Source organism: Eptatretus burgeri, chromosome 8, assembly GCF_056783735.1.
Source record: "Eptatretus burgeri isolate ZD-2024b chromosome 8, Ebu_testis_v1, whole genome shotgun sequence".
NCBI lineage: Eukaryota > Metazoa > Chordata > Myxini > Myxiniformes > Myxinidae > Eptatretus > Eptatretus burgeri.
In genome coordinates, this window is record NC_140968.1 from 87,778,160 (window position 1) to 87,791,298 (window position 13,139).

General features: G+C 42.2%; 1 protein-coding gene across 1 annotated transcript in view; it reads right to left on the reverse strand.

Moving 5' to 3' along the window:
• Positions 1-6,528: 6,528 nt before the first annotated feature.
• Positions 6,529-13,139, reverse strand: part of LOC147022224 (uncharacterized) — a 155,671-nt gene continuing 149,060 nt past the window's right edge. Inside the window, exon 8 of the mRNA XM_085892919.1 lies at positions 6,529-7,233. The gene's annotated coding sequence lies outside the window, so the exon portion shown is untranslated. The remainder of the gene's footprint in view (positions 7,234-13,139) is intronic.

A 13,139-nucleotide genomic window follows, 5' to 3' on the forward strand; every position in this document is an offset into this window, starting at 1 on the left:
ATCCCTCTCCCTTCCACAGATCTCCTAATGTCTCTGTCCCCTACTGTTTTGTCCTTCCCTCTCCCACCCCTCTTGTCTCTTGGCCCCCTTGTTGTGCATTATGTGTTAGCTCTCATAGGAGCCTCGACAATGTTTACACAAAAAAGAAGCTTCCGGACCCCACACACATTTATCGCTTGACTCCACCCACCATGGCATCCAGATGAAATAATATGGCCGCCATATTGGTTTTCTGGTGAGTGTACGACATCAGGCCTGTAGGCCTCTGCTGATTATGCACTGCCCAGGTTTGTTGCATTAGATTTCCATTGGCTTTGTTTGGGTCGAATGTTACTCACAGTGAAGGACACTGAAAACAAATCATTGGCAAATAAACATTATTCGAAAGATTTAATCAATCCCATAAGCACACACAGTATGCATCTCCCCAAAAATAGCGTTACGTACTTTTTGAACAGCCCCATATTGCGGTTAAACAATCGGTGACCGCATGACAAATCAACTCATTCTGATATAACTGTGGCAGTAGCTGACATGGATAATAGGTGTTGAGTTAATCATTTAAGAATGCTTCAAATGCACATTTCCCAATCAGCCCATTACCCGATTTTGTCACAGGTTGCAACCACAGTGCGATCATTCTTATTTCACGTTGATACCCATTCCATGCTGTACATATTGGGTGTGCAAAATTGCTTTGTTCTTGTGATGAATGGAAAATACAGTCTGTGCATGGAGGGTTCTTTCAATTATGTTTGAAAGAAATTTTGAATTTGACTCAATATTTTTTTTGGCAAACAGCACTATTTTGTGGTCTTCACATGTATATCTTGGCAGTATTATATCACAGGAAGGAAGATGTGGCAGGGCCAAAGAAAGAATTGCAATGGGATAATAAGCTCTTGCCAAATAAAAGATGTGGATGATGAGGCAGATAAGTACAAAACTCAAGCAAAAATTATTTAGGACTTTGGTGTGGTACATGTTTTTGTTTTTTTTTACAGGGAGATAAAGAAATTAAGAAAGGGAGCTTGGAACATTTTGAGATGTGGGTATGGCAAAGGTCCTGAGAAAATCAACTGGAAAGACTGAAGTGGTCATGAATGGGTGTTCGTAATGTTGGATGAAGAGAGAGCTCTGTTGAAAATTAGAAGGGAGATGGGTGAGAAATGAGGGAGAGGAAGGCTTCCTGCAAAAGATAACAGAAGGAAGGGAAAGGTAAAAAAAAAGAAAAAAGAAGAGTGCAGCCTTGATGGGCCAAATTAATTCTGGTGTCAAAGTTTCTTATATTCCTTGTATATCCTGGAAATGGCAGAAAATGAGACAAAGGGCTCTTCTACTGTAATCAAAATAGAGGTAGCTGAGGATAGAGTGAGAGAATCTACCATCAGGCAGACTTTTTAACAGCACACAATGGTCCGCCCTGGTTACACTAAAAAAACAAAAAAGAAGCCAGGATTACCATGTACCTCCACTTTTCTTCTTATTTTATCCGATTCGTGGAACTGCCTTTTTCGCTGTTCAATTTCACTCCTCATTCCAGGGTTTTAAGCAAATGGTGAATTATGCACAAGCTGCCATCTCATACCGCCCCACCACCCCCACCCCTGCCTTAAACTCTGTCTGTCTCTCCTCTCCTCTCCTCTCTCTCTCTCCCTCTCCTCTCTCTCCCCTCTCTTGTTACATTTGAAGCCAGGAACGAGGCTAGAACGACAGTCTCTCCAGGAACAGTCAACACATCTCTTGATTGCACCCCATGGCTCGTACAGTGTGCACATTTCCGCCCGGTTCCGACCACGCCCCCTCTATCAACTCTAACATACATCTCTCCTCTCTCTCCTCTCTCTCCCTCTCTCTCCCTCTCTCTCTTTCTTTCTTTCTTTCTTTCTCTTTCTCTCTTTCACTCTCCTCTCTCTCTCTATCTCTCTCTCTCTTCTCTCTCTTCTCCCTCTTCTCCCTCTTCTCCCTCTCTCTTCTTTTTTTATATACCTTTTCGAGGCTTGTGTGAGAGCTAACACACAATGCACAGCAAGGGGGGGCATGAGACAATCGGGGAGGGAGTGGGAAGGACAAAACAGTGGGGAACAGAGACATTAGGAGATCTGTGGAAGTGAGTGTGATGGGATGGGGAACATGGGAAATAGAAGATGGACATTACAGGGACTTTCAGGAAGGAAAGCAGGGAATTTGAAGGAAGTGGGCTTGGGTGGATTATTGGGGGTAGAAAAGATCGAGGATTTGGATGGGGGATGATAAGAGGTGGTGGCGAACAGCTGTTTTGAAGGCCTGGCGGGAAGAATGGCAATGAATATAGTGAGGGAGTTTATTCCAAAGGCAGGAAAAAAGAGGAATGAAAGAATGAAGGTGAGCAGTGATTCGTGATTTTGGTAGTTTTACCAGAAGGGGGTTGTTGGCGGACCTTGAGTGCCCTGTGGAAATGTGGTGGGGACAAATCACAGAGAGAGAGCAGGGGGGGAGCGAGGCTGGAGAGGAGACAGTAGAAGACAGAAAGACCACCGACCAACCTAAGGTGATTGAGTAAGAGGCCCAAAGACTCAGCCTCATTGCGGGAGATGCCAATGATCCGAAATGCCTTGGGTTCTACAGCGTGAAGCCGAGAAAGGTGGGAGGCAGGAGCACCAGCCCAGAGGGGAGAGCAGTACTCCATCAGGCTGCGGACAAATGCTTTATAAGTGGTCAGGAGCTCAGGAGGGCCGAGGAAGGACTTTGCACGACGGAGGATTCCCAGTCGGCGACTGGCTTTGGAGGTGAGGTTTGAAATGTGGCTTTCCCAGGAAAGGTCATGGCAGATAGTGAGACCCAGAAGCTTGAAAGAAAGGACTTCTTCCAGAGGATTGTTGAGAAAGTGGATGGGGGGGGGTTCTAAATGGTCCTTTCGAAGAGACATAGTGAGAGTGTGAGATTTGTCCGGATTGAATGACATGTTCCACGTGTTGGACCAGTTTGTGATTTTATCCAGATCTGCAGTGAGCAAAGACGCTGCTGCTTGCCGGACTGAGGGATAACCAATGGTAAGGCAGAGGGTGGAGTCAACAGAAAAGAGATATAGAGGATTTTCCAGAGAGTCGGAGAGATCATTGATGAAAACCAGAAAAAGAACAGAGCCCAAAACGCTACCTTGAGGAACTCCATCCTGGACAGGAAGAGGGGATGAAAGAACTCCATTTAGGGCCACACTTTGACTGCGACAGGAGAGGAAGTCTGTGAGCCATGAGTGGAGATGGCCTTGGATACCATAGGAAGAGAGTTTGGTGAGCAGGGCAGGGTGCCAACTCGTGTCAAAAGCACGTGATATGTCCAGGAATACGGCTCGGATTTCCTGTCTGGCATTGAGGACCTCCATCCATTGTTGGGAGAGCAGAAGCAGCATATCCAGGGTAGAGTGACCTGGTCTGAAAGCAAATTGAAGATCGGAACTCAAGCCATTGGAGAAGAGGAAGGATTTAATGTCTGAAGCGATGATGGATTCCATAACCTTGCTGATGATTGGGAGAAGGCTGCTTGGTCTGAAGTTGCAGGGATCTATTTTGCACCTTTTTTATGTAGGGCAGTGACGTTTGCTGATTTCCAAGCAGATGGCAGATAACCTTGAGCAAATGAGAGGGTGAATAGAACAGAGAGAGGATGAGCAAGAGCAGAAGAACAGGCTTTGAGGACACGTGGGTTGATGCCGTCTGGACGGATTGCAGAATCTGAGTCGAGATTTGACAGCAAGCTCTCCACCTTGTCAGGAGAAAAGAACACCGAGTCCAGGGACAGTTGGGTGCGACTGGGTAAGGTGGGTCAAGAAAGTGATGGGTTTTGGACACAAGATTTAGCTGCAAACACAGAGTTTAGGCATTCAGCTTTTTCATGTGCGGTATCAGCAGTGCGACCATTTGAGGTAAGGGAGGGGATGGAGGGGGAACATTCACCAGTAACAGATTTGATTAGACGCCACCATGATTTTGAGGAGGGAGAGAGGTTTGAGAGTTCAGACTTGAGATTGGAAAGATGTTGTTTTCTGGCTCTCCTGAGGGTAGATACACACTTGTTCCGAGCTTTATGGAAGGAACTAAGATTGCCCTCAGTTGGGTTTGCTTTCCATGAGGCAAAGGCAAGTTGTTTCAGAACAACTGCCTCACCACAAGCTTCAGTGAACCAAGGTCGGGAAGAACGGTAGGACAACTGAAGACGAGAGGGGATAAATCTGTGCATGAGGGAGAGCAAGTTTCTTTGAAAGAATTCCCAGGATGAGTTGATGTTGGAGAAAGTAGCGATAGGAGACCAGTCTATAAGTTTGATGGCTGCTTGGAGACCCTGCCAGTCGGCTTGAGTGAAATGCCAGACTCGATGGCGGTGAGGTGGTTGTCTGATAATAGCCAGAGAGATGTCCACTGTGACAAGGACATGGTCAGAAGAACCAATTGGAGTGGAAAAAGAGCAGCAGATACTGTCAGGGAAATTTGTCAAAATCAGATCCAGAAGAGATGGGGTACCATTGGTTGAGGTCTGGGTCGGGAAGTTGACCGATTGTGTCAGTCCCAATGAGTCGCAGAAAGCTTTTGCTGAGGTGCCATGACAGGTGAGAGAGGTACCCACACCTAGCCAACTGGCATGATGACAATTGAAGTCACCACATATGAGGAAGAGAGAGTTTGGATGAGAAGATAGAAGTTGGTCCATGTTTTTGGATAGTGAGGTGTAGATGGAGTCATCACTGTTTGGTGGAAGGTACAGTATACATATAAACATGAGGTGGGAGTGGAGGGGAAGCCGTAGCCAGAGGTATTCCTGGGGGTGTGGAGAAGTAAGGGCAGTGCATGGAGAGTGACGAATAGAGTCTTTTATGAAGAGAGCAACTCCTCCACCAGGACGAGGCTCAGGTATTTCATTCCGGAGGAGGTAGTAACCAGGGAGAGATACTTGGGAGTCAGACACGTGTTGGGGGAGGAAAGTTTCTGTTAGGCAGATTATGTCTGGTTTGTCAGTGGCAACCTGTATGGAAAGATCTGAAAGGTTTGAGCGAAGGCCCCGGATATTTGAGGTCCACACTTTTAATGAAGAGGGAAGGGAGGAGGCTTTGGGTGCAGGGGGTGGGGGGGAGTGTAGGACAAGGGACGAGGGCGTGAGGTGAGGAGGGTTGTTGAAAGAGTGTGGGGGATTGCAGAATAGCCCGGGGGGGGGGCTGGAGGAGGAGGAGAAAAGGCTCTGTGGTGCTGGGGGAGAGGGGAGACAAGAGAGGGGGAAGAAGGCAGTTGAGGATTTGAGGAGGTGGAGTGAAGAGATGGAGGTAAGAGGGCAGCGGAAGGAGGAAGCTTTTTGGATGGGGTGGCAACTTTGAGAAGGATGAGTGAGGGGGATGAATGGTGGGAGAAAGGTGAGGGGAGAGTTTTTGAGAGAGGTTAGAGGGAGGCTTGGAGGGAGAAGAGTGGGATGGTTGCTTTTAGAGTGAGGGGTGAGACAGGTGAGTTGGCACTGAAGTTGGAAAAAAAGAATGGTTGATGGAAAGCGAACATTCATCGCAAACTTGGGTTTTTAAAAGTTTTAGGTCAGAGATGCGATTAAACACAATTCTTGATGGATGCAATAAAGACGAATTTGGAGAATGGAGATTAGAAACGCTGTAACAGTTGGATTTTTTAGGCAAGGTATGAAGGAAAGGTCGAATTGAGAGCAGTCTGTTTAAATAGTAGCAGAGTAGTGCATTATGATACAGTAAAGAGTACCACATGTGTGAAAGAGGAAGATGAAGCATTTTAAGAGATTGTTTTTGTTATTATTATTAAGGCTTGAGAGAGTTTTCAACAGATTAGGTCATGGAAGTGTTGTCGAAAAAAATCAAGGAAGAAGAAGAGGAAGAAGTAGAAGAGGAGATGAAGAAGAAGAAGAATCGGATAAAGGTAGTGTTTTAAAAAAAATGATTTAAGATAAGAAATAGAGTGATTGTTTGGGAGGGATGGGGGACGTTCGGAAAGTGGGGAAGATAGAAATGAAAGTAATGGGGAGAAAAAACAAATAAACACGATCGTACACCGAGGGGAACCGGGAGGCCTCAAGCCTCAAGGATAGGCCTCCAGCACCCGATAAGACAAGCACGACAAAATCTCACAAAATAGCACGATTCTTGAAACAAAACCGAACTAGGAACACACAGTAACATGCAGGTGAGAAAAGAAACAACTAAAACGGGACAGATAACGACCGGAAACTTAACTTTGTGATCGTCAGCAGAGAGCCCCAAAAGAGACCTGTCAATGCTCCAAACCCAGAACCGGAAGCTTTTTTTTTTTTTTTTTTTTTTCTCTTCTTCTTCTTCTTCTTCTTCTTCTTCTTCTTCTCTCTCTCTCTCTCTCTCTCTCTCTCTCTCTCTCTCTCTCTCTCTCTCTCTCTCTCTCTCTCTCTCTCCCTCTCTCTCTCTCTCGCTCCACTGCTTGCTTTGTCCATATGTTGCCTCACTACTATGTTGCCACTGCAAAAGAAACAAGTCGTTAACCACACGATCAAACAACCAGATAAAGAGCCGTAAATGTTTATTTAATGTTTTAAAGATGGTGTCATTTTGACTTTATAAGTACCCAATCCAATGAATGCACCCAACTCATTGAAATATAATCGCTTATGCATTTGGTAAATATAATTACAAAAACACTCACGGCATCTTCAAAAACTTTTAAAGCTTCGGCCAAACTTATAAATAATTGTTTCCATTAGCAGAGCAGAAATGTTGGGGTATATGAGGGGGAGTCAAAAGGTTTTTCTCCAAACCATGAAGGATTGGTTCTGCACCAGAAAAACTCAAGATTGGTTTCTTGAGTCAAAAGGTTCTTGAGTCTCAAGTCAAAAGGTTTTTCTCCAAACCATGAAGGATTGGTTCTGCACAATAAAAACTCAAGATCCATTTCCACATTGGTTATTTTCCAATCACACAATTTTCTAATCACTGAGTGAGTTTCCTGCTCAAAACGTTTTTCAAGAAGAAAAAAAAAAGTTAAAGAAAGGTTTCATGATGTTGGCCAGGTGGAAACGTTTGTTGAGCATAAAATGTGTTTCATTCAAACCTCTGCATATAAAGTAAATGCTCGTATAAAGAAAGAAAATGTTTAGAAACAAGATGTAACAATAAAAATGTACTCCCACAAAGCTCGAAAGTGAACTACCAGTTCAATGATTCACCTTCTTTCATAATGATGCACTGGAAGCTCTCACCCCGACCTTCCCGTCCACTGTAACCTGCAACATCAGCAGAGATGGCTATCAGAAATGTGAAACCTATTAAACATCTCTTCATTGTCTTAACTGATAAACATTCATGAAAGTTCTTCATAGGGTAACAAAGTGTGTCTTAAGTGTTATCTTGTGTTTCAAGGAGAAGTTGCTGAAATTATATTCATCTCTCGTGCTACATTTACGCTGCACATACTTAAATCCACAATTACATGTCTAAGGATATACAATTAACTTTGCCACAGGATGTGGTCATTTTACGCATCATGCCTGAACTCTGTCAGCACCATGTTAATTCAAGCAAGCAGTTTATCTACTGAATTTCACTGGAGGAGGAATGGGGAGGAGAACAGTCGAGTAGGTACAGGGTGTATCTTCTTCTTTGTTGTTGTTGTTGTTGTTGTTGTTGTTGTTGTTGTTGTTGTTGTTGTTGTTGTTGTTGTTCTTTAACAGCCACAATTATTCACACGTTTTTATGGGATTGGCAGAGGCAAGTTTTCGCCCAAGTCTTTCTTGAACTGGATGGCCAGGCATGACGTTTGACGAAGGTTAGGGCAGGCATTTAGAATTTGGCCATGGTGCCGGCAACAGCTCAGCTACACTTCACGAAGGACACCATGGAATCTTTAACATCCACCAACTAATGTCGGCAGATGGGACACCAATTTAACATCCATCTGAGGAACTGCATGCCCACTGATGAATCGCTCTTATTCCCTGATTGGTTATTCTCTCCAATTACAGGTGAGAGACATGATTGCAGGGATATATATATATATATATATATATATATATATATATATATATATATATATATATATATATATATATATATATATATATATATATATATATATATATATATATATATATATGAAATAAGAGAGAAGTAATGCACTCGTAAGCACAAAATACAGCTTCAGCAAATTTCTGATTGATTTTAAAGGAGGCTGCTTTTTGTGTCCGTTACGAGTCTGCGATTGATTGGAAAATAAATTATCATTTCACTTTTTTGTTGTCATACAAAATACTCAAAAATAAAGGGTCAGTCATAGATAAATAAATTAGATCTCTACGGTGGACTCAAATCCATAAGCATTTCCTAAATAAATTAGAATAACGCCAGCAGTTAACCTGCTTTGTCACGGATCACAAAAGTTTCACCTTCACTCACCTTATCATTCTTCAGGTAAGGTGGAATAACTGCATACTTGAACTTGGAACCTTCAGAATACAACTATATGATTGTATTCAACTATATGAATACAACTATATGATTGTGTGAATAAATTTAATCAGCTCTCAATCTGCTCTCACCTGAAGATGTCTGCAAAAATTCTGCTTTGACTTATTCGAGAAAAATTGCATATTTTGGTCTGGCACCTGCACTGAAAAAGAATCCAAAGTTGGTGCAGACTGGTTTGGTGTACGCTGAAGCAATGTGAACATGTTCAACCCATTCATTAGCACCCTGGTTTGGAGATACACAGCAGAAACAAACACCTGGTTCTGTCTTTACGATGCTAGTGTTTGTAAGTGCTTGTAACATTTCCCACTTAATATCACTCAGACTTCTTTAACGGCCGTAATTATTCTCACCTTCTTGTGGGATTGGCTTTTGAATCCTATTATTGATTTGCAATTGGTCATTGGCTTTGATACCAATACAAATTATTATTACGTACCCGAGGCATCAAAAATCGACATATTGTTACGGTTTGAAAACCGTATGCCAAAGTTGAACCACTCACAGCACGTAGACTGTTAGAATAGTTATTTCCGTAATGTATGTTAAGAATAGAGCTTTCACTGTCGGGGTTATTATGTCATTAAATGCATTGGGTTGGGTAGCTGGCACCCCTTCTCAATCCGTCGGGATAATAACATCAGCGTGTAATGACGTGCCGTGACTGCCATCATCACGTAGGGTGTGCATCGTGTTACTGCCATGGCTTCTTGGCATGTGTGAATAACTCCGGCATTCTGGAACCTTCGCCGAAGCCAGCGTTTCTCAACCTTTGATGGCCCATGGCCCCCCTACCGAGTCGCTTAACATTCGTGGTCCCCTGCCCTTCAATAAAAGATGCAGATTTCGTTTTATGAAATTTATTTACTCAGTCTTAAAAGATAAATCAAAGTAAACATTTTTCTAAGCAATACAATCAATGAGACACTTGGTGTTGGGCTTGTCTGACGAGGCCTCTTATGTCCGGCTCCGTCTTGAACACAGCAAGGCGAATATCGTTCCCAACGTCAAGACGGTTTCTGGACTTCGTTTTAATGGTCGCAAGGTCTACCAATGTTCTACCAATAGCTTGTTCTACCAATAGCAATCCAGATTTGTCAAAAATTAAATGCTGTGTTATGCGTCATGTCAGATGATTGGGCATCACAACCGGAAGAGGCGAAACTATACCTCATCCAGAAGGATGGGAGTAGATGATAAATGGGGTTTCTGGGACTCCGATTCAAATGAATGTGGAAAAAGGAAAAACTTTCTGACTCAAGCCCCATAAGCCCAAAATAGGAGACTGATTTTCTCTCCACCTATCCCATTCACTCCCATACAAGCAAATGCAAAATTGAGACTGATTTTCTCCCCACCTATCCCATTCACTCCCATACAAGCAAATGTAAAATTGAGATGGATTTTCTGCCCACCTATCCCCTTCCTTCCCATACAAGCAAATGTAAAATTGAGTATGATTTCTCCCCACCTATCCCCTTCCCTCCCATTCAAGCAAATGTAAAATTGAGACTGATTTTCTCCCCACCTATCCCCTTCCCTCCCATACAAGAAAATGTAAAAAGATTGAGACTTATTGATTAAAGCACTTCTTCCCTTTCATATTTTCATTCCACTCAAAGAGTGCACCAACGAATATTTGTTCATGTTCTACTTTAGGGAATAACGTAATTTGAGTATAACATTCATTTCCATCGAGTACATTCACTTTATCTCTTCAAGCACGAAAGAAAGGGAAGTTAATGATCCCTCCTTCGGTTCTGTAAAATGGGGAAGTGCTTTTAAGAGCACAGTCGTGCTGTGAAAATGAGGAAGTATTCTGTGCCCATGTCTCTCATGGTTATATCTTAAATCATCAGAACACTAACAGAACAAAGTTTAGCTAAAAGCAAGCAAAAACAGCTTTTAAACATAGGTTTTCTCAAAATCATTCAAAGCAAGCTGTTTCATTTTCGTCTTAAAATGAGTCAGTCTGGAGTTAGCCAAGCTGCCTCACCCGAACCAAGCCAAAAAAATTCCGAAGTCATTTCCTATGTGGGACACACCCTGAAAAAACCATTGTTGTGTAATCTCCCATTACGTCATCAAGTTGCTTATTTAAACCAACTTGCGTGCCGAGTGTGTTTTATTTAGAGAATGGATTGTGCAGATAATTTCTCCGACCTTGCGGATCAATCGTTTTCACAAGATGACAGGTGAGATTCTTAACCCAATTCATTATTTGTTGTTTTATACAGAATTAATTCACTATACAACCAATAATTATTGTCTTTTTCTAACAGGCTGTCCCCAATAAGAACATCGTTGAGAACTGATCTAGAACAGGAGGCCTTTAAATTACACGACGAGTGGCTAAAAATGAATGACTTCCTTGAAGACATTCAATCAATCAGAAAAGAATTTTGTTGGCTGGCAAGAAATTCTCTCACGTCCTCTGATCTTGAATGAGTCGAGTCAAAGTGAGAAATTATCCCTCTGTGTGTCTTTATCTCTGCCCGTGTGTGTTTATATATGAGTGTGTGTATATATATATATATATATATATATATATATATATATATATATATATATATATATATATATATATATATATATATATATATATATATAATGAGTGTGTGTGTATATATATATATATATATATATATATATATATATATATATATATATATATATATATATATATATATATATATATATGAGTGTGTGTATATCGATATATATATATATATATATATATATATATATATATATATATATATATATATATATATGAGTGTGTGTGTATATATATATATATATATATATATCTACATATACATATACATATATATATATATATCTACATATACATATATATATATATATATATATATATATAAATAAATAAATGACCGTTTTACAGCCATTTTTCCCTGCTGTGCAGGGGTTTGGCTTTTTCTTAAGGCAATGTTTTATGGCCGGATGCCCTTCCTGACGCCAACCCTGGTCACCTCTTATGACACACAGGGATATGGTACACCTATTCTAACCGGGGCATACACCGGGACCAGTACACTGGCACTCATTTCGCTGACCTCGGAAGGATGACAGGCTGAGTCAACCCCCTGGTGTTAATTCAGCAGCCAACGGGGCTTGAACTCAGGACCCTTGGATCCCAAGCCGCCACCCTAACCACTAAGCCAACACCAGGCTTATATGTGTGTGTGTGTGTGTGTGTGTGTGTGTGTGTGTGTGTGTGTGTGTGTGTGTGTGTGTGTGTGTGTGTGTGTATGTGTGTGCGTGTGTGCGTGTGTGTGTGTGTGTGTATATATGTGTGTGCGTGTGTGTATATGTGTGTGCGTGTGTGCGTGTGTGTGTGTGTGTATATATGTGTGTGCATGTGTGTATTTGTGTGTGTGTGTGTGTATGTGTGTGCATGTGTGTTTATATGTGTATGTGTGCGTGTGCGTGTGCACGTGTGTGTGTGTCTGTCTTTGACTCATTATTATTTTTATTTTTTATTTTTCAGTTTAAACATCTGTCTGGATGAACCAAACACACAACTTAATCTTCTGGAGGAATCTGACATGACACTCCATCTTCTGGAGGTAAATGTTATATATATTATTTCATTAATATCATAATATAATCATCTTTAGATACCCTAATTGTTCTTCACTCTGTTTTTAACAGAATATGTTGATCGAGTTCAAAATCAAAACAAACCATCAGACTGCTGCGAAAGAAGATTTTGTTCAATGTTTTCACTTTTGATTAATTATAAATGTTTTCCTTATAATTATCTGATTTTGAATTACAAGAAAATTATAAAGGAGATGTAAAGGGGAGGGGGAGGGAGGAGGGGGTTGGGGTTGGGGGAGGGTTAGGGTTGCGGGGTAGGTTCACTCCCCCAACGACCCACCAACCCCCTCATCCCTCTCCCCTCCCCGTGTGTGTGTGGGGAAGGGTGGGGGGTGGGATGAGGGGGTGGTGTGTTAAAGGTGGGGGCGCACAGGGGGTGGGGCTTGTGTGGGTGGGTGGGACTTGTGTGGGTGGGGCTTGTGTGGGTGGGTGCGACTTTGTGGGTGGGGCTTGTGTGGGTGGGTGGAGCTTGTGTGGGTGGAGTTTGTGTGGGTGGGGCTTGTGTGGGTGGGTGGAGCCTGTGTGGGGGGGGGGGGCTTGTATGGGTGGGTGGAGCTTGTGTGGGAGGATCTTGTGTGTGTGGGTGGGGCTTGTGTGGGTGGGTGGGGCTTGTGTGTATGTGGCTTGTGTGGGTGGAGCAATTTTTTTTAAATTAAATAAACATGTTGTGTGTGGGAAGTAATAAACTATTCACTAATTCTGTGGATATGATGGATGTGGATGTGGCTTATGTGGGTGGGGCTTGTATGGATGTGGCTTATGTGGGTGGGGCTTGTGTGGATGTGGCTTTTGTGAGTGGGGCTTGTGTGGATGTGACTTTTGTGAGTGGGGCTTGTGTAGATGTGGCTTGTGTGGGAGGAGTCAAAAAAAATTTCAATTTATCTTTGTCTTTTGTAATTCCTGTGAATAAAATGAACCTAAAATCTCTTCCCCCTTTAAATCACATAATTTGTAAGTCCAAGGAACTGTACCACAACATCAAAAAATTTTAAAAGTTCATTTGTCCATCACTTGGGATAACCTTTCCAAAATGAGATTTTCA